Raw genomic sequence first — 20,363 nt, forward strand, 5'->3', positions numbered from 1 at the left:
TTGCTTAGGTATTAGCTATGAGAAGCTGTGACAGCCCTGGTAAGATGTTCTAAAATGGTACTTGACAAAGTGGTTCAGTCTTTCAGAAAGTTTATATCCATGACTACCCTGGGGAGGTGTGAAGTTCTAGAGCCAGTGGTGGAAAAAATCAAATGTCCGATTTATTTGACAATATGGCTTCCTGCAGCATCTTCAGATAAAGAATGACATTTAGAGAAGATGTCTCTTCATTAAGAAGACTTGATATTCCTATGGGAATTGCAAATATTAAACTATTAATAGATTTGCTAGGGATTTTGTTTGTTAAGTACAACAAATGCCAAGTATCTGCTATGTACATGGCATGGGTTAAGTAAATGTTCTTTTTTACACAATCTAAGTGCAAGATACTGTCAAACTAATTTCATAATCATTTCATAAGCCAGATAAAGGCACTTACCATAAAGGTTGTAATGTTTTTTAAATGTCAGAGCAGTAACTGAACAATTATAAGAGTTAGGGCACATTTTATTATTAATTTGTCACTCTTACTGTGACATTAACTTCCTTCCTCCAAATTGCTCATTTGACATTTTTCCAATCCAGACCGTGTGAGGAGCTTCACAATGGACATGGACTTATCTTCCTTTTTCTTTTTTACAATGTATTTTTTAAAAAGAACTTTCTTGTCATGAGAAAAAGTTCAAATGATATAAAAGCAAATGTTCCCTTTTATTCATACCCAATCTTACTCCCCTTTCCAGAAGTTAACTGTTTAGTGTCTCTACTTCCAGCCACTTCTGTATGTATTTATGAAAAAATATGTGCACGGGTCAGTTAGTATATGGTTTTATTTTTGGTGTGTGTGTTTATAAATTGGAACATAGTGTATATATTGCTTTGCAACTTGCCTTTTTCACTTAATGGGGATGTTATGGATCTCTTTGTATCAGTAAATGTAGATTTATTCATACTATCATTCAACAAATATCTATTGAGCACTACTGTGGAGTTTATTTTTTTATTCTTTTAAAATATTTTATTTGGGGCACCTGCGTGGCTCAGTTGTTAAGCATCTGCCTTTGGCTCAGGTTATAATCCCAGTGTCCTGGGATTGAGCCCCGCATTGGACTCCCTGCTCAGCGGGGAGTCTGCTGCTCCCTCTCCCTCCGTTGCTCCCCCTGGTTGTGTTCCCTCTCTCGATGTGCCTCTCTCTGTCAAATAAATAAATAAAATCTTTAAAAATAAATAAATAAAAGATTTTATTTATTTATTTGAGAGAGAGATAGCACAGAGGGAGAGGGAGAAGCAGGGTCCCCACTGAGCAGGGAGCCCAATGTGGGGCTTGATCCCAGGACCCTGACATCATGACCTGAGCCGAAGGCAGATGCTTAATTGACTAAGCCACCCAGGCGCCCCTACTGTGGATTTTATTGTTGTTCAGCAAATATTCCCTCTCCTTTCCCCAGCTTCTCAGGGGAGGAGTATATTTCCAGTATATTTCCCTATCCCACTGATGTGGAGTTTGCTCCTATGACTCGCATAGGTCAATGGAATGTGGTTGGTGGAAGTGACAGTGCGCCGGATCCTATCAGAAGCTTTTAGAAGCACTGTAAGTTCTGTTAGCCTTCTTGGGCTCCTGCTGAAAGAATACTATGTCTCCCATGTCCTTCAGCCTGGTCCCTGGTAGAGGAAGACACATGGAGCAGACCTGAACGCAACCCACAGCCTGGAACAGAGTTGTTACAGGTGACTATAGAATGATAAGCAATAAACAAAACATTTGTTGCTGTAAGCCATTGGGATTTGGGGATCTTTGTGACTCAGCATGATCACACCCAAAGCTGACGGATACAAATATGTTTTATTTGCCAGGCATTGTTCTAGATGCTGGGAAAGCAACAAAAATCCCTGTCTACATAGATTTTACATTAAAAATCAGGGTAGTACTCCATGGAACAGTTGTACCATAGTAAAGTATTCTCTCTTTTTGAGTCTCAGAGGCCTTTTGTAGAAAATGCTTAACATGCAATATCTGTGTGTCTTCAAATCTTCTGCCCCCTCCATCCCTTCCTTCCTATCACGACTGCCATCTGTTCACTTCTCCCCTCTTCACCTTCTACATTGACTGTGGAAAAACCCATTGGTTCTCCTCTTGGTTCTGTCCACCCTCAGATATCCTGTGCATTATGACAGGTGCAACTTCTAGCCATGACCTTGCCTCATGCCAAATGCAGTAACCCATTTTCCTTCTTTACAAAATGTGACGTCTGACTTTCAAGGTCCACCCCCTCTCAGTTTTCCAGTTTCATCCTTTCCTTAGTCCTGCAGGCTCATGTCTTGCCAGATCAACCTGCTTGCTGCCCAGAGCACACATCTTGTAGTGAACTTCACCCAGAATTTTCCTTTCAGTACCAAGTTACTCATTCCCCCAAGTGCTGGGAGTGTTGGTGGATGCTGGCTTTCATATGCGTACCTCTCTGTGGATTGCTCTTGGATGGAGAGGACCACCTCACACAAGATTCACATTCCTTTCCCAGGAACAGCCTACATCCAATGACTGGTACACAGTGGGGGGGAGGTGTCTATAAAGACCTGTCCCCCTTGTCTCAAGGCAACTCTGAAAAGTCATTCCAGCTTCTGAACAATTCATGTAATTGGCTAAGGCCTTTTTAATGACTGTACTATAGCCCAACACCCTCCTTTGCCTAATCCTACTTTCCTTGCTCCCCCATAGAGGTTGATCTCAATGACTCCATAATACATTTTTGGAATGCTAAACTCTAGCTCAGAGTCTGCTTCCTGGGAGATACTGACATAAAACACACCCTGTAGGTCCTTGGGCCCTTCCCATGGGACCCTTGACCATGCTATTTCCTCCACCTGGAACACCCTCCCTATAATCTTCTGCTAGTTAAAACTCTACCCATACTTCACAGCCTCCCCTAAAATCACCCACTCCATAAATTTATCCCTGATTCTTGAACCCAGAAGTCCTTGCTCTCCCCTCAAACACTCCATCAGCAATATTCTTTTCATGCTTCTGTTAACGGTGCTATGGGGGCTGGCAGGTTGTAAGGGAAGAGTTCAGAATTTGGAGTCTAGCAGATTGGTACTCCTCCCCTTACTAGTCAGGTGACCATGGACTCCTCAGTTTTTCTTATCCATAAAATAAGGGGAAAAAGGCTACTTTGTAGAACTAATATGAGCATTAAGTGACATAACGCAGATAAAATGCACAAATGGTGCATAAGAGGTGCCCAAGTTCAAGATCCTGCCAACACTGTCCTTTCTTCTTCCCTTTATTATATCTTGCATCTTTGTTAATTATGCCAGTCATTTGTGCACTTGTCTCATCCACCAATATGCTTGGTAAGGACTGGAATATGTCTTCTTATTTTTGCATTCATACAGTGCTTAGCACAAAGAGCTTAATAAATGTTATTGAACTGAATGCCACTTCTGGGCAAAATCTTCTGGTTTGTTTTTGGAACCAATAATTTCTCTGTTGTATCCCATTATTCATAAATTTATCACACAAGGGAGTCCAGAATGTCTATTTATGGGATCTCAATGAGACCTGTACTCCAGCAGTACTAAAGCGCTCCATGCCTTTGCCCATGCTGCCTCTCTTCTTAGAATGTCCTTCCCCTCCTTTGTTGGGATAACGTCCACTCATCTTTTAAAATTAATTGCAGAACGGGGCACCTGGGTGGCTCAGTCAGTTAAGTGTCTGCCTTCAGCTCAGGTCATGATCCCAGGGTCCTGGGATCAAGCCCCCCATTGGGTCCCCTGCTCATCAGGGAGCCTGCTTCTCCCTCTGCCCCTCACCCTACTTGTGCACTCACTCTCTCTCTTTAAAATACATAAAATCTTAAAATAAAATAAAATAAAAAATAAATAAGCTTGCAATAAACGGGTCTTTTAAATCTTCTGAGTCCCTTTTCACCTGACTGGCTGGCTGTCTTGCAAAACAAGCATCACATACAATTCTTTTTTCTGGCCTGGTATTTCCCAACTAGCAGGTTGGGACACTCTGGTAGGTCATGAAGATGCTCTTAATGGGTCACAATATCCTTGATTTCCTCATTCTCTGTTATCAATTTCTGACAGGGAGGGTAGGATTAGTGGTATTGTGGTAGAAAGAGGAGGTGGGACAACACAGGCAAATACATGTGAGTGACTAGAGGCCCCATGTTTGGGGGTGGGGGTGGCTACAGAGCTGGATCAGCGAAGGACTGGATGGGATGCAGCAGGAGGCGAGAGGCTGCCCACCCTGCCTGTATCCCGCTTTTGCACAAGGTTGGTAAACATAGAGATTTCAAGTGTCGGCAAATGAAAATGTGTCCCATAGGTGTCCATGCAAAGAGTGCTCACATGTTACAACTCTTGTGGTCGAAAAATGATGGAAACTCACCTGGAACCACCTTAGGCAAAATGGGAGATATAGTGGCTCATGTAGAAAACTCTGGGAAAGGCAGAGATGGCGCTGGCTTCTGGGAGGAACAGGGATAGGGGCTATTGCCCCACTAGGGTAGAGAGTGCTGGTTTCTCTGTGTCAGCTTTCCTCTTTCAGACAGGCTCTTCCACTAGACTGAACCACAGATGACACAGCTGCCAGTTCTCATCTTCCCACGTTTCATTCACCCAAGTCACAAAACAAGTATCTATGGAGCACCTATTACATTGCCAGCCATTGTTCCAGATGCCGGAAGAGCAGGGAAAGAAAAACAAGAAAAAAATCCTTCCTTTTATATTCTGGGGGAGGAAATTCAGGCAGTATACAAAAGTAAAAGGGAGGAGTTTATAGTATGTGAGAAAGTAATAAACACTATGGAAGAAAAAGTTCAACCATAGAAGGGGGATCGGGAGTGCTGGGATGGGGGTGGGGTTGAATGTTGTGATTTAAAAAGTCAGGCAAGGCCTTACTAAGGAGATCTCATTGGGGCAAAGATCTGAAGGAAGAGAAAGGGCGAGCCATGCAAGTAACAACTGAGAGAGAACTGCAGGTGCAAAGAACACAAGGTAGGCGTGGGTTGGCATGTGCAAAGAACATTAGCAAGACCACTGAGACCGCATTGGAGCGAGCAGGGGGAAACTAGTAGGCAAGGAGGCCAGGGTGGTAAGCAGATCACATGGAGCTTTGTGGGTCATAGTAAAGACTTTGACTTTCACAGAGTCTGAGACAACCGCCACAGGGGTTTGCAAGGAGGAATGACATTATCTGATTTGCATTCGGCTCTGTCTTGTAGTGAGAATGAATCGTAGAGAGGCAAAGGCAGAAGGAGGGAGACCAGTTGCCTATTGCAATAATCCAAGTGAGATATGATGGCGGTTTGGACCAGGTTTGCTCTCTGAGAGGGACTGCTACTCTTTCCCAAGCTCCAGTGTAAAGGGGCATGAAGGCTATGAGGTCATGGGGTCACATGGTCACAAGTATGGCTTGTTGTCCCAATGGGAGCATTTGGATGGCACGGAAGAAGGAGCAGTTTCTCTAAAAAGGAGAGAGCTGTTTCTAGAAGAAGGGAAAAGTGGGAGGAAAACACTTCAAACACCGTTTACTCAAGATGGCTTTAAAAATGAACATAGGGGAAGGGAAGGACAAATAAAAAAAGATACAGACAGGGAGGCAAATCATAAGAGACTTTTAACTAAGGGGAACAAACTGAGCGATGCTGGAGGTGAAGTGGGTGGGAGGATGGGTAACTGGGGGATGGGCATTAAGGAGGGCATGTGATGTGATGAGCACTGGGTGTTACATGCAACTGATGAATCACAAAACTCTACCCCTGACCCTAATAATACACTATATGTTAACTAAATTGAATTTAATAAAGAATTTTAATTAATTAATTAATTAATTTTAAAAATTAGAAGCGTTCTCCTGCCTTTGCCTCTGTGTTTGAAGGGATCTGGGAAAAATTCTCTGCCTGTAACTCAAACAATGTAGTCCTCTACATCCATGGATGAGTCCGTGGAAAACAGAGCTAAGGTTTTCATGAAGAATCGAGGCATGAGATTCCATCCTGACACCATGTCTTTTAAAGTCCTTGTCTTCCTGCTCAGAGAAGTTTTCTTTGTTGAAATATAGCTTACTTGGTTTCTCATTTACTCTCACAACAAATGACCTAAGTGGTTTCATACGTGTGGTCTGTTTTTTTAAAAAACTACCTCTTTAGAGCACCATTCTGATTCTCAGAAAAGAGAGAATACATTACAAACATTGTATTATTTATGTCATCTTTGCTTCTGAGTGACTCCTGAAAATGCTGGGTAGAAATTTAGGAATCTAAAGAGTTATAAAATAAGCTCTTCCAATATTGCTGTTACAATTACAGTGAAAGATTCTAAGCATAGAAGTTGTCTCCCTTTCACTTGCCTTGAGTGGTCTTTTGTACTTAACCATGATCAAACTCACTGGAGTGGTCCTGGAACAGTAGTCTCTTCCATCTCAATTTTTTTTTTTCACAGAAGTATGATATGATGAGATCTGCAGCCATTTCAGGCTATATTCAGTACTGAAATATGTATCTTCCACAATTTCAGTGCTTGCTCTCCATATCAACTTTTTTTATTATTATTATTTTAGAGAGAGAGTGAGAGAGCAGAGCAGGGAGGAGAGAGAGAAGCGGACTCCCCACTGAGCAGGGAGCCTGACGGATGCAGGGCTTGATCCCAAGACTCCAGGATCATGACCCGAGCCAAAGGCAGACGCCCAACCAACTGAGCCACCCAGGTGCCCCCATCTCAACTTTTATTGTTATTATTATTTTTAAAGATGTATTTATTTATTTTAGAGGGAGAGGGCTGGGGAGGGACAGAGAGCATCCCAAGGAGACTTTGAGCTGAGCACAGAGCCAGATGACACAAGGCTAGATACCACAAGCCCAAGACCACAATCTGAGCCAAAATCAAGGGTTGGGCACCCAAACCACTACGCCAGCTAGGCACCCCTAAACTTCTATTATATTTAGTATTCTTGGGTTAGAATGTAACGTTATAACATGGAATGAGAAGCTGAATATTTCTTTCTTCTTCATTTACAAGCTTATCTAAGGACTTTCTAGAATGAGAAGTTTAGACTTTGTCTCTCTTGTATACTCTCTGAAGTACACTCAGTTAGGAATAATTCTTGTTAGGGCACCGTTCTGTTCACTGCTGATTCTATGGTCTACATCTTCTGACAGCCACAAACAAAAGAAAGTATGCAATCAATTCGTAAGGTATAAAGGACAATGTGACAAGTATATGCCAAGGCAACTTAATAAATACTACTAGATCCCCTGTATATCCTTCTCCTGACAGATCCTTTTCCATTATTCCAGAGGCTACTCCTATCCTGAATTAATCTTTATTTATTTCTTCTATTTTATGTTATTTGCTTGTTTTCTTTCTTAATTGAGTAAGGATTATTTTGTACATACAAAAGAACGTAAGAGGGGCGCCTGGGTGGCTCAGTGGGTTAAAGCCTCTGCCTTCTGCTCGGGTCGTGATCCCCGGGGTCCTGGGATTGAGCCCCATGTCAGGTTCTCTGCTTGGCGGGGAGCCTGCCTCCCCCTCTCTCTCTGCCTGCCTCTCTGCCTACTTGTGATCTCTGTCTGTCAAATAAATAAATAAAATCTTAAAAAAAAAAGAACGTAAGATAAGTAACAAACACCCATGTATCTACCAACTAGCTGAAGCAATAGACTATTACCAAGACCATCCAAGTGTCTATATTCCTCTTTGATCTTAGAAACCACATGCTGCGTGCCTGGGTGGCTCAGTTGGTCAAGCATCTGCCTTCAGCTCAGGTCATGATCCTGGAGTCCCAGGATCAAGTCCCACATCGGGCTCCCTGCTCAGTGGGGAGTCTGCTTCTCTCTCTCACCCTCTCCGCTCTCATACTCTTTCTCTCTCTCTCTCTCTTATTCTCTCTCTCAAATAAATAAATAAAATCTTTTTTTTTTTTAAAGAGAAACTACATCCTCCAGCTCTTTTCTAAATTTTGTGCTTGTCATATCCTTGTTTGTCTTTATAGGCTTACTATGTTTTTACATAGCACTAAATAACACATTCTTCAGTTTGACATTTTAAACTTCATGCAAATGGTGTAATATTGTGTATATTTATCTGTGACTTGCTTTTTGTGATCAGCATTATATGTATGGGAGTCTAAGGCAATGGGGACAAATTATCCTGGCTGTGTACTACACAACTGTAGAGGATCTATTTGCTTTGAGGTCCAGGCAAATGGTAACTCCTGGAGATGTACAGTGGATGACTTGCTTGACTGTACCTGATGGCTATGATAAATTGTGTTTCCAAAGAAGGCCGCAAAAATCTTTCCCATCCCACAGGCTCTTTTGCCTTCTGATCTCATCATGCCTTCATCAGCAAGAGGAGTCTTTTTCCCCTCCCATTGGATCTGGGCTGGCCCTCTGAGTTATTTTGACTCATAGAATGTACCAGAAGCGATGGCAGTTGACTAACAAGGTTAGGAATTCAGAGATCTATACTTTCTGCCTTCAGTATTTGGAATGATCCCTCTTAGAAGCCAGCCACCACGTAAGAAATCAGATTGCTGCAAGAGCACCGTGCTGTGGGAATGTCCTAGGTAATCAAGTGGTAAGACAGAGTCCACTCAAGGGAGCATTTGGGTGCCAGGCACGTGAATGAAGGAAGCCTTATTGGATCTTCTAGTTCTGCTTAGTTACCAACCGAATGCAGCTGAATGAATAACCCCAGCAGATACGATGTGGAGCCCAAATGGCCAGCTAAGCCCAAAGCAAATTCCTGTCTCACAGTATCATGAGCAAATGAAATGAAACTAGAATGGCCCTTCAGAACATTCATGGCTATCCCGAGTTGGGTTGACCAGTCATTGGATGTGGCCATCCCAGTAAGGAAGGTGACCTTGTACCAGGCAGTTCTCTGAAGCTGAGGCAGTCCCTGAAGGGTTTGACAGGTGAAGGTCAACAGCTGACAGCACCTCTGGCAGCTGGGGCCACCAGTCCTTCCTTGAAGGGAGTCTTGGAAGTGGATCACGGTATCCACAAACTGTATTGTATGTGATTATTTATTTAACTCTTCCTATTGATGGATATTTGGATTCCTAAAATCATTAGATATTCTCTTGTGGGTTTTGTTTTAAAGATTTTATTTATTTATTTGAGAGAGAGAGAGAGAGCATGAGCAGGAGGGGTGGCAGAGGGAGAAGCTCTGCTTATCAGACAACCTGATGTGGAGCTCAATCCCAGGACTCCAGGCTCATGACCTGAGCTGGAGGCAGATGCTCAACCAACTGAGCCACCCAGGCACCCCTTCTCTTGCATTTTCTAACTATATTAAAATTTTGCTGCTCATATTTAATTCCTGCATGAATCTGGAAGTTATTTTTTTTTGGTATAAGGTAAACATCTTTTTTTTTTTCATGTAAATAACTTAGTTTGCAGTGATGCTTCTGTCATATATCAAGTGTCTCTGTATATTTTAGTGTGTTACTGGCTGTTGATTGTGTTACTGTGTTCTGTTGGCTCATTTGTCCATCTCTGAGCTAATATCATAGTGCCATAATTACAATAAATTTATAAGACTTAGAGCAGGTTTCCCTCAACATTGTCATTCTTTTGATATCTGAGGGATATCTGAGCTATTCTTGACTCAGCTCTACCATATAAATTTTAAATCAGTTTGTCAAATTCCGCACACACCCAAAATCTATTATAAATTATTTGTTTTGTCCTGTTTTCTTTGCAAATGGCTTTATTTTAGAAGTGGTCTGTATCCTATCGTAATTTGAGAAACACTGAATTGAGAGATTTGCTAACGACTTGTAGTGTGGGTCGAAGGGTGTCTTCCCACATGCCCCCCCTTGCAAAAATAATATGTCCATCTTTTAATCCCTAGTACCTGTGAATGTGATCTTATTCAGAAAAGGAGTCTTTGCAGATATAATTAAGGATTTGAGATAAGGAGATATCCTGGATTATCCAGATGGGCCCTAATTCCAGTGTGAAGTGAAGTATCCTTATAAGAGACACACAAAAAGGCAAAAGAGAAGAGGAAGAAGGAAAGTGTCCACAAGGACAGAGTGGAGTCATGTGGCCTAAGCCAAAAGAATACCTATAGCCACCAGACGTTGGAAGAGATAAGGAATGGATTGTCCCCTTGAGCCTCCAGAGGGAGTACAGTCCTCCTGAGACCTAGATTTCAGACTTCTGAATTTCAGAGGATAAATTTCTGTTGTTAGAAACCACCCAGTTTGGGGGCGCCTGGGTGGCTCAGTGGGTTAAAGCCTCTGCCTTCAGCTCGGGTCATGATCCCAGGGTCCTGAGATCGAGCCCCGCATCAGGCTCTCTGCTCAGTGGGGAGCCTGCTTTTCCCCCTCCCTTCTCTCTGCCTGCCTCTCTGCCTACTTGTGATCTCTGTCTGTCAAATAAATAAATAAAATCTTAAAAAAAAAAGAAACCACCCAGTTTGTTTAATTTGTTACTGTAGCCACAGAAAACAAACACACCACTCATTCTCTATTTTCCCTAAGATCTTCTCCTGTATTGTTTGATCTCTAGAAGGCAATAAGCCAGAGGCATATTATTACCAGTATAAATATAAAGAAATATTAAAAAGCACTCACTGAATTGAAGCCAGATAGTAAGTAGCTTCCAGAATTTCCTAGAAAGTCTATATAAGAAATGGCAACATGAAAAAAAAAAAAAGTCTGCATGTTCTGCAAGGCAGGAGTGCTCATTCCCAGGAGAGGGTCAAAGCAGAACATTCCTGTGGGCGAAGTGTGTGTCCTCAGTCAACCCAGGCAACAAAGCATGAAGTGGAGAGCCAGAAATTCACAAGTTCTGGTCCAGACTAGCCAAACGCAAAGAAAATTCTTGGTCAGGTTCACTCACAAATCCTGTTCTCAGGTTAGAAAGATGGGGCAAAGGCAGTGGGCATCTTGGTAGTGGCATCCCTCAACATTTCTATGACGTGCATCACCTGTTCTAATTTGGGCTGGTTGCTTATGTCTGATGATGCACAGTTGTCATCCCATGATATCCCTTCACTGTCTACCTGGGGATTGTCTTTGTGTTTTCCGCGATGGATCTCCTATTTCCTGGGTCTCATAACTTCTTTTGTCTTGATTTGGTCATCTAATTTTGGTGAGCACTTCCTCCAGTAGCTTCTTGGGAAACTGAGCTTGGAGAATAAGTATTCTGAGACCCTGCATATCTACAAATACCTTTATTTATCTATGCTAAAATAGGAGTTTAGTCAAGTACAGAATTTTAGATTGGAAATAATTTTCTTTCAGAATTTTGAAGCATCATTCCATTGTTTTCTTGATTCTGTTCTGCTAAGGATAAAGCCATTCTGATATCTGATCCTTTGTATAAAACCTATACATTTTTTTCTGTTCTAGAATCTTCCATTAGTTCTCATTGTTCTAAAGTTACCTTGAGGTATGTCTATTTTCTTCAGTGGTGCTTTGTTTTAACTAGGCCTTTTTATCTGACAATTCATGTCCTTGAGTTTGGAAAATTTTTTTCTTTAATTCCTTCAGTGATGATTTTCTCATCCCTGCTTTCAATATTCTTTCTTTCTGTAACTCATATTTTCCAGATGTCATACTTCTTGGTCTGGTCCTTTCTTTTTCTTACATTTCTTTCCTGATCATTATTATTCCTTTTCTCTCCTTCAATGTCACTACTGAGTGTTTCATTTCTGCTACCATCTTACCATGTTTTTACTTTCTGAGAGCTATTTTTGTTTTCTATTTTAATAATAGAATTAGATTCTTGTTTCAGAGATCCAATATATTTTCCAGTCTCTTTTAATATATTAATAATATTATTTTTAAAATTTTCTTTTCCTTGCATAGATTATATTTCCTTCAGGTTGCTTTCATCCCTTTGTGTGTTCACTGGTCTGTTTGTTTTGGACTCTATCTTCCACATTAGCGGTTTTCCTTTGATGTTTGTTAGACTTTGTTTGACTGCTCATGATTAAGAGTCTAGGATTAAAAAGTTGATTGAAATCTCTGACCCCATGAATGGAACTTGTTGACTTTGAGCTTTACCACTGAGTGATCTGAGTACATCATTTGGTGGGGTAATCCTTAAGGTCAGTATCTTTAAGTCTTTCTTCATAGATTTGCTGAATTCCCCAGAGGGAATTAGAGGAGGATCATCTAATTGGAGGCTAAAGGTTTGACTGTCAGAGTTTTGTGATTCAACTGGAGAGGAAGACTTGAGAGAGCAGTGGGGTAGAATCTCAGTATTTAACGTTTAGTGATTTGGTCACATACTTCCTGGGTTGGTAATAAGGTACTTCTGTCTTCCAATGTAGCTATTGTCTGCAGTGCAGAGGCCTCCTGTTGACTTGTATAAAGAATAAACCTCCATGTTTCTGTCAGTTTGGGGAGGAACAGTTGCTTTAGCTTTCAGTAAAGCTTCATAACTTTCTCTATAAATGTCATGTATATGTTAGATTTATTTCTATTTAACTTTTTTTGCTATTATTAGTGGTATATTTTGAAACATTATGTTTTCTATCTGTTGCTGTTGTATAGAAATGAAATTTAATTTAATTTAATTTAATTTAATTTTAAAGGTTTATTTTAGAGAGAGAGATAGTCAGAGAGAGCATGAGCAGTGGTGGGGGCAAAGGGGTGAGAAGGAGAAGCAGTCTTCTTGAGCAGGGAGCTTGATGCAGGGCCCTGGGATCATGACCTGAGCCAAAAGCAGACACTTTAACTGACTGAGCCACCCAGGTGCCCTGAAATGAAATTAATTTTAGATCTCTCCATTTTAACCAACATCTTCAATTATTCTATTAACTCTAATTATTTGTCAACTAATTCCCTTGGGTTTTCTGTGTTAGCAATCAATTACTTTTCAAATAAAGATCATTTTTCCCCCTTTTCAATCTCAATTGCTTTTCAAATAATGATCATTTTTTCCTCTTTTTCAATCTCTATAACCTACAAAGGCTATAAATTTTCTTTCTCATTTTACTTAACAGATAGGACCTCTAGCTTGGTGTTGAAATGAGGTGGTAGTAGTCCTTGAGTTGTGTCTGATCTGATTTTAAAGGTGAACTTCTCATGTTTCAAATTTAGGTATTAGGTGGGTTTTTAGTTTTTGGTAAATAATTTTATTATGGTATCTTCTAATCCTAGATCATTAGGCAATTTTATTCCAAATAGGTATTGAATTACATTGAATGCTTTCACTGCACTTAAGGTACTTATTTTTCTCTATTACTCAGTTAATAAAAATAATGGATTTTCTAATATTAAACTAAGCTTACCTTCCTGGAATAAGCATAGCTTAGTTGTGATGTTTATCTCCTCGGTTCATTGGTGATTTAGTTTGCATACAATATTTTTAAGGCTTTTAAATCTGTGTGGGTAAGTAAAATTATGCTGTCTACAGTAGTCCTTTCTTGTACTCCTATCTGTGTTTTCTATCAAGGTTGTACTAGCCTCATAACATTAGAGAGCTGGAGAGTTTCCTTTCTATTTCTGTTCCCTGGAAGAATTTTCATAATTTTTAGATGAGATATTTTTGAACACTTGGTAGACTTTGACTATAAAACCAGCTGTGCCTGGTGTTTTTACCTATTGATTTTGTCTTCCAGTACTTATAGGACTACCTAAGATTTCTGTTTTTCCCTGAGTCAGTTTAGGTTGGTCATATTTTCTAGGAGGTTTTCCGTCTTGTATCAGTTATCAATTTATTGATATGAAGTGTTTCATAGTATTATCTTTTCAATTAAGCCAACTTTTGCCTTTGTTGATTCTCTCTGTTGTTTGCCTTCCCTTTTATTATTTATTTATATATATTTATTTATTATATAGTTAGCTATATCATTTCCTTTTTTCTATTTTCTTTGAGTTTTTTCTGTTTTTCTTTTACTAACTTCTTATGTTCAATGCTTAGCTCATTACTTTTTGTTTCATGTTATTTCATGATTTTAAAAAACTTCTTTTTTAATTTTTTATTTATTTAATTAATTAATTGTTTAAACAAACTTCTTATTTTGAAATAATTATAGATTCACAGGAAGTTGTAAAAATAGTACAGAGAGGTCCTCTATACACTTTACCCAATTTTTCCCAGTGATTACATATTTAGTAACCACAGTATAATATCAAAATCAGGAAACTTTCATTGCTACAATGTATGTGTATAGTTTTATGCCATTTGATCACATGTATTGATTTATGTAACCACCATCAGTCAAGATATAGAACCATTCCATCACTACTCAGATCCCCACCTCCTAGTCTTTTTCATTTATTTGCTTTGTTTGTTTTGTTTTGATTTTTTTGACGTGTAATTGACATACATTATATTAGTTTCACGTGTGCAACATAATGACTCAACATTTGAATATATTTCAAGATGATCACTACAATAAGCCTAGTTAACATCTGTCACCATATATAGTTATATACATTTTTTTTTCTTGTGGTGAGAACTTTTAGGATTTACTCTTTTAGCAACTTTTAAATATACAATATAGTGTTATTAACTCTAGTTGCCATGCTGTACTTTACATGCCCATGAGTTATTTATTTTATAACTGCTCCCCTTCACCCATTTTCTCTATCCCCCAACATCCATGCTTCTGGGTACCACTAATGTATTGTATGTATCTATGAGCTTGGGGTTTTTCTGTTTTTGTTTTTAGATTCCACTTACCAGTGACATCATATATTATTTGTGTTTCTCTGCCTGACTTATTTCACTTAGCATAATGCCCTTAAGGTCCATCCATGTTGTTGCAAATGGCAAGATTTTATTCTTTTCTATGGCTAGGTCATATTCCATTGTGTATGTGTATATATATGTGTGTGTGTGTGTGTGTGTGTGTGTGTGTGTGTGTGTGTGCATAATATATACCACAATTTATCCATTCACCATTCACTGGACACTTAGGTTGTTTTTGTAAATCTTGGCTATTGTAAATAATTCTGCAATGAATGTGGGGGAATGTATACATCTTTTTGAATTAGTGTTCTTATTTTCTTTGAATAAATACCCAGAAGTGGAATTGTTAGCTCATATAGTAGAACTATTTTTAATTTTTTGAGGAACTTCCATACTATTTTCCACAGTGGCTGCACCTATTTACATTCCCACCAACAGCATACAAAGGTTGCATTTTCTCCACATCCTCACCAACACTTGGTATTTCTAGCCTTTTTGATAATAGCCATTCTGACAGGTACAAAGTGAGTGTCATTGTGCTTTGGGTTTGCATTTCCCTGATGATTAGTGATGCTGTTTTGACCATCTCTGTGTCTTCTTTAGAAAAATATCTCTTCAGATACTCTTGCCCATTTTTATTTTTCTTAAGATTTCATTTATTTATTTTTTCTCTTAATAAACTTGCTTTTGGTTTCATGTTTGCCTAGCCTTAGGCCCAAAGATTTTCCCCCATGTTTTCCTCTAAGTTTTATAGTTTTGTCTTTTGCATTTAAATATATAATTGATTTTTGAGTTAATTTCTATATAATGTATGAAGTTTATGTCGAGGTTCATTTTATGGGTTGATTGATTGTCTATGGATATCCAATTGTTTAACACCATTTATTAATAAGATTATCTTTCCTCCATCGAATTGCTTTTTAACCTCATCAAAATTCAGTGTGTCTTGTTTCTCTGTTCTACTTCTGGGTTCTCTATTCTGTTTTATTGATTTATGTGTACATTCCTCTGTCCATATTACACTGTCCTGATTACTGTAGCTATATAATAATAATTGGTTGGAGTGCTCCTTTCCAATTCTCTATTTCCTAATTCTATTTCAAAATTCTTTTAGCTGTTCTAGTTCCATGACTTTTCCAAATACGTTTTAGAAAATTTTGTTTATATTTACAAAAAGTCTTACTGGGATATTAATAAGAATTGCATGAAAACTGTATATCAATTTGGGAAGAAATGAAACCTTTATTATGCTGAGTTTTCTAATCCATGGATTTGCTATGTCTCTCCATCTATACAAATATTTTATTTCTGTCATTGGTGTCTTGTAGATTTTAACATAAAAGTATAGTACATATTTTGTTACACTTATACCTAAGTATTTTTTTTTTGAGTGGTTGTAATGGTATTATGTTTTTCATTTTGGTGTCCATGTGTTCATTGGTAATACACAGAAATACTACTGATTTTTATATGTTGATCTTGTATTCTATGACCTTCCTAAATTGACATATTAGTTCTAGGAGTCTATTGCAGAATTTTTGTCATTTTCTATGTAGACCATAGGGATGCTTTGATTTCTTCCTTCTTGATCTGAATCAGGTTTTTATTGCCTGATTGATTTGGTTAGGATTACAGTATTATGCTGAATAAAAGCAAAAAGAGCAGACATCTTTGCCTTGTTCTGGATCTTAAGAGGAAATCATTGTTTTTCATGTCCGTTATACAATTTTTTAAAAATATTTATTTATTCAACACAGATATCACAAGTAGGCAGAGAGGCAGGCAGAGAGAGAAAGGGGGAAGCAGGCTCCCCGGTGAGCAGAGAGCCCGATGTGGGGCTCGATCCCAGGAACCTGGGATCATGACCTGAGCTGAAGGCAGAGGCCTAACCCACTGAGCCACCCAGGCGCCCCGTCCGTTATACAATTTTTTTTTTAAAGATTTTATTTATTTGTCAGAGAGAGAGGGAGAGAGAGTGAGCACAGGCAGACAGAATGGCAGGCAGAGGCAGAGGGAGAAGCAGGCTCCCGCTGAGCAAGGAGCCCGATGCGGGACTCGATCCCGGGACGCTGGGATCATGACCTGAGCCGAAGGCAGCCGCCCAACCAACTGAGCCACCCAGGCGTCCCCGTTATACAATTTTTGAAGGCATTCTTTGTCAGATTGAGGAAGCTACTCTCTATCCCTAATTTTCTGAGCATTTTTATCAAGAATGTGTTGAACTTTTTTGAAATATCTTCGTTAAGATAAAATGCACATAACAAAGGATATTAATTACTTAAACTATTTTAAAATGTACAATTCAGTGTTTTTTCGTATATTCACAATGCTATGTAACTATCACCACCAGCCAATTCCAGAACACTCTTGATACCTTAAATAGAAATCCATACACATTAAGCAGTCACTCTCCAATCCCCCTTCCCCTCAGCCCTTGGCAACCACTGATCTGCTTTCTGTCTGTATAGATTTATCTATTATGGGTGTTTCATAGAAATGGATTCATACAATATGTGACCTTTGTTTCTGGCTTCTTTCACTTAGTATAAACTTTTCAATTTCATTCATGTTGTAGCATGTGTCAATCCTTCATTCCTTTTCATGACAATAATTTTCCATTGTATGGCTATACCAAGGTTTGTGTATTCATTCACCAGTTGATGGACATTTGAGTTGTTTCCACTTCTTGGCTACTAGGAATAGTACTGTTATGAACACTCATGTATAAGATTTTATGTGAACATATATTTTCACTTCGGTTGGGTATATATCTAGGATATATAGTAACTCTATGTTCAGAAACAGGCTGAGTTTTGAGGTAGGGAAGTTAAAGGAAAACCTTGTGAGCTGATCTTCCAAGGAGCTACCAGATGAGTCAAAGCAATTAATTACAATTCTTTGTAAATGAGATCTGTTTTGCTCCCCTCCACCCCAGTACCAGGAAGGTGGGGTTATTTTCAAGTCTACCACTGGGCTTGGGATGGGGGGATGGAACCAAGATCTGTTAAAATTCCACAAAGCTTCTTTTCTCACTGAGATTTGGCTTGATTTTTGTCTTCTCTTTTTGTTTTTGGTTTTCGATTACATTCTCCTTGTCACTGTAAACTTTTAGTTAGTTTCCAGAGTTCTGGAAAAGTTGCTTTTGCCAGGTTTTTAATTGCTTTTATGGAAGGGCAGATTTTTGAAATTCCTCTCTTCACCATCTTTGCTGATACCATGCTTGAGTGATAAATTTTGTCAAGTGCTTTTTCTGCACCAATTGATATGATCGTTTTACTTTTCTTCTCGAGACCATTAATTAATATGGTGGTTTACATAGACTGATTTTCAGATATGGAACCAGCTTTGTATCCCTGGAATAAATCCTCTTCATTCATGATGTGTAATTATTTTTGTGTGTTGCTCAATTCCATTTGATAATACTTTGGTAAGTAATTTAATGCCTATAGTCATGAAAACTATTTGCAGTTTTCTTTTTTTGGACTATCTGTCTGATTTTGGTATCAGGATGATACTGCCCTCATAAAATAAGCTCAGAATTGTTCTCCTTTTTATATTCTGGGAAAGATTTTACAAATTTGGTGTTCTTTTTAAAATGTTTGATAAACTTCACCTAGAATTCATGTTTGGTAGAATTTATGTGAGCCTGGGGATTACTTTCTTTGTAATTTTAAAGTTACAAACTTCTAAGTAGTTATTATAGGGCTACTCAAATTGGGTGAGTTGTGCTACCTTGTGCTTTTTGAAAAATTGCTCCGTTTCATCTAATTCATCAAATTTGGTAGAGTTGTTCACACCATTTCCTTATTATCCTTTTGATGTTTGCAGGGTCTGCAGTGATCACCCATGTTTCATTTCTGATAGTAGAAATTTGTGTCTTCTCTCTTTTGTCGTTTGTCAGTCTAGCTAGAGACTTGTCACTTTTATTGCTCTTTTCAAAGAATTAGCACCTTGTTTTATGGATTTTCTATATTGCTTTCTGTTCTCAATTTTGTTGTTGTTTTTTCTTTCCTTTTGCTTCCTTTGGCCTTACTTTGTGCTCCTTTATGAAGTTTCTTAATATTAGATGACTGATTTGAGATTTTTCCATTTTTTAAATGTAAGTATTTAATGGTAAAAAATTCCCTCTCAGCACTGGTTTAGCAGCATCTCACAAATTTTGATATGCTAGATTTTAATTTTCATCCAATTCAATGTATTTCTTATTTTCTTTGAGAGTCCCTCTTTGATCTATGAATTATTTAGTAGCATGCTTTTTTGTTTTCAAATGCTTGGATATTTTCTGTTATCTTTCTGTTACTTGTTTCTAGTTTGATTCTTTTGTAATCAGAGAACACATTCCTATTTCCATTATTTTCATTCTGTTGAGATTTGTTTTATGGTCCTGAATATGAACTATCTTATTCTCTGCTCCATAGATACCCTGTTATTTTTTATGTGTATAGCAAAATGTTTACATTTACAATTACCCACCTGGACTCAGTTTAGATGATCCCAATTTTGTTAGCAATATCCAAAGTGTCATAGCCAGAGGCCAGTTGAACACATGCCTTCTTCTCTTTATCAGGCCTGATCAGGATGTTGACCTTGGCCACCTCAATGTTGTAGAGCTTCTTCGCAGCCTGTTTGATTTGGTGCTTACTGGCCCTGACATCCACAATGAACAGTGTGCTATTGTCTTCTATCTTCTTCATGGCTGACTCTGTGGTCAGGGGCAAGCTGACAATGGCATAATAGACAAACTTGTTTCTTCTGGGGGCATTCTTCTAAGGATATATTGGCTGCTTTTAGAGCCATAGAGGCTTGAGCCACTAGAAATTGAGTGATGTGTCAATATACTCCTCTTCCTCTTCCTTCTCCTCCTCCTTCTTCTTTTCTTCTTTTTGTGATTCCAGATAACTTTCAACACTGCTTTCTTGGCCATTGAAACCTGGGCTTTAACTTTGGGAGGGGCAGGGGTTTCCTTCTTCACTTTCAGTGCCATCTTTGTGCTGTGGACACTTTAAAAGAATGTGTATTCTGCTGTTATTGGATGGAAAGTTATATAAATGTTACTTAGATCCTGTTGGTTGATGATGTGTTAAGTTCTTATATATTCTTGTTGATTGCCTAGACATTTTATCAGTTGTTTATAGAGGGATGTTGAAGTCTCCAACTGTAATTGTGTGTCATCCTTGTGCAGGGGCCATGCTAATCTTTATATCGTTCCATTTTTAGTATATGTGCTGCTGCTGAAGTGAGCACTCTCCAAATGTAATTGTATTAATTTTTACTTCACATATTTTGTAGCTCTGTTGGTTTATGCATACAAATTTAGGATTTCTATGTCTTCTTGGTAGACTGACTCTTTTATCATTATCTAAAATTCCTCTGTCCAAGGTAATTTTTTTTTCCCTCTAAGGACTATTTTGTCTGTTAATAATATACTCATTCCTGATTTCTTGTAATTCATGTCTTTATAGTATATATATTTTTATTCTTTTAATTTCAACCTACCTATATGGTATTTGAAGTGAGTTTCATGGCTGCATTATATGTTTGAATCCACTCTGTCAATCTTTGCCTTTCAATTGGTATAATTAGACCACTTACATTTAGTGTATATAATGATATGGTAAGGCTTATGTTTGCCGTTTTAATTTTTGTTTTCTGTGGCTTGTTTTTTCTGTTTCTTCTGGCTGTGGGTTACTTCTT

The 20,363-nt window shown here is 38.6% G+C and overlaps 1 non-coding gene across 1 annotated transcript; it reads right to left on the reverse strand.

Moving 5' to 3' along the window:
* Window positions 1-19,804: 19,804 nt before the first annotated feature.
* Window positions 19,805-19,913, reverse strand: LOC125092519 (U6 spliceosomal RNA). Its single transcript, XR_007124979.1, has one exon. It is a non-coding gene; the product is annotated as a U6 spliceosomal RNA (small nuclear RNA).
* Between the last annotated feature and the right edge of the window lie 450 nt (window positions 19,914-20,363).

The sequence above is a fragment of the Lutra lutra genome, chromosome X (genome assembly GCF_902655055.1).
Source record: "Lutra lutra chromosome X, mLutLut1.2, whole genome shotgun sequence".
Classification (NCBI taxonomy): Eukaryota; Metazoa; Chordata; class Mammalia; order Carnivora; family Mustelidae; genus Lutra; species Lutra lutra.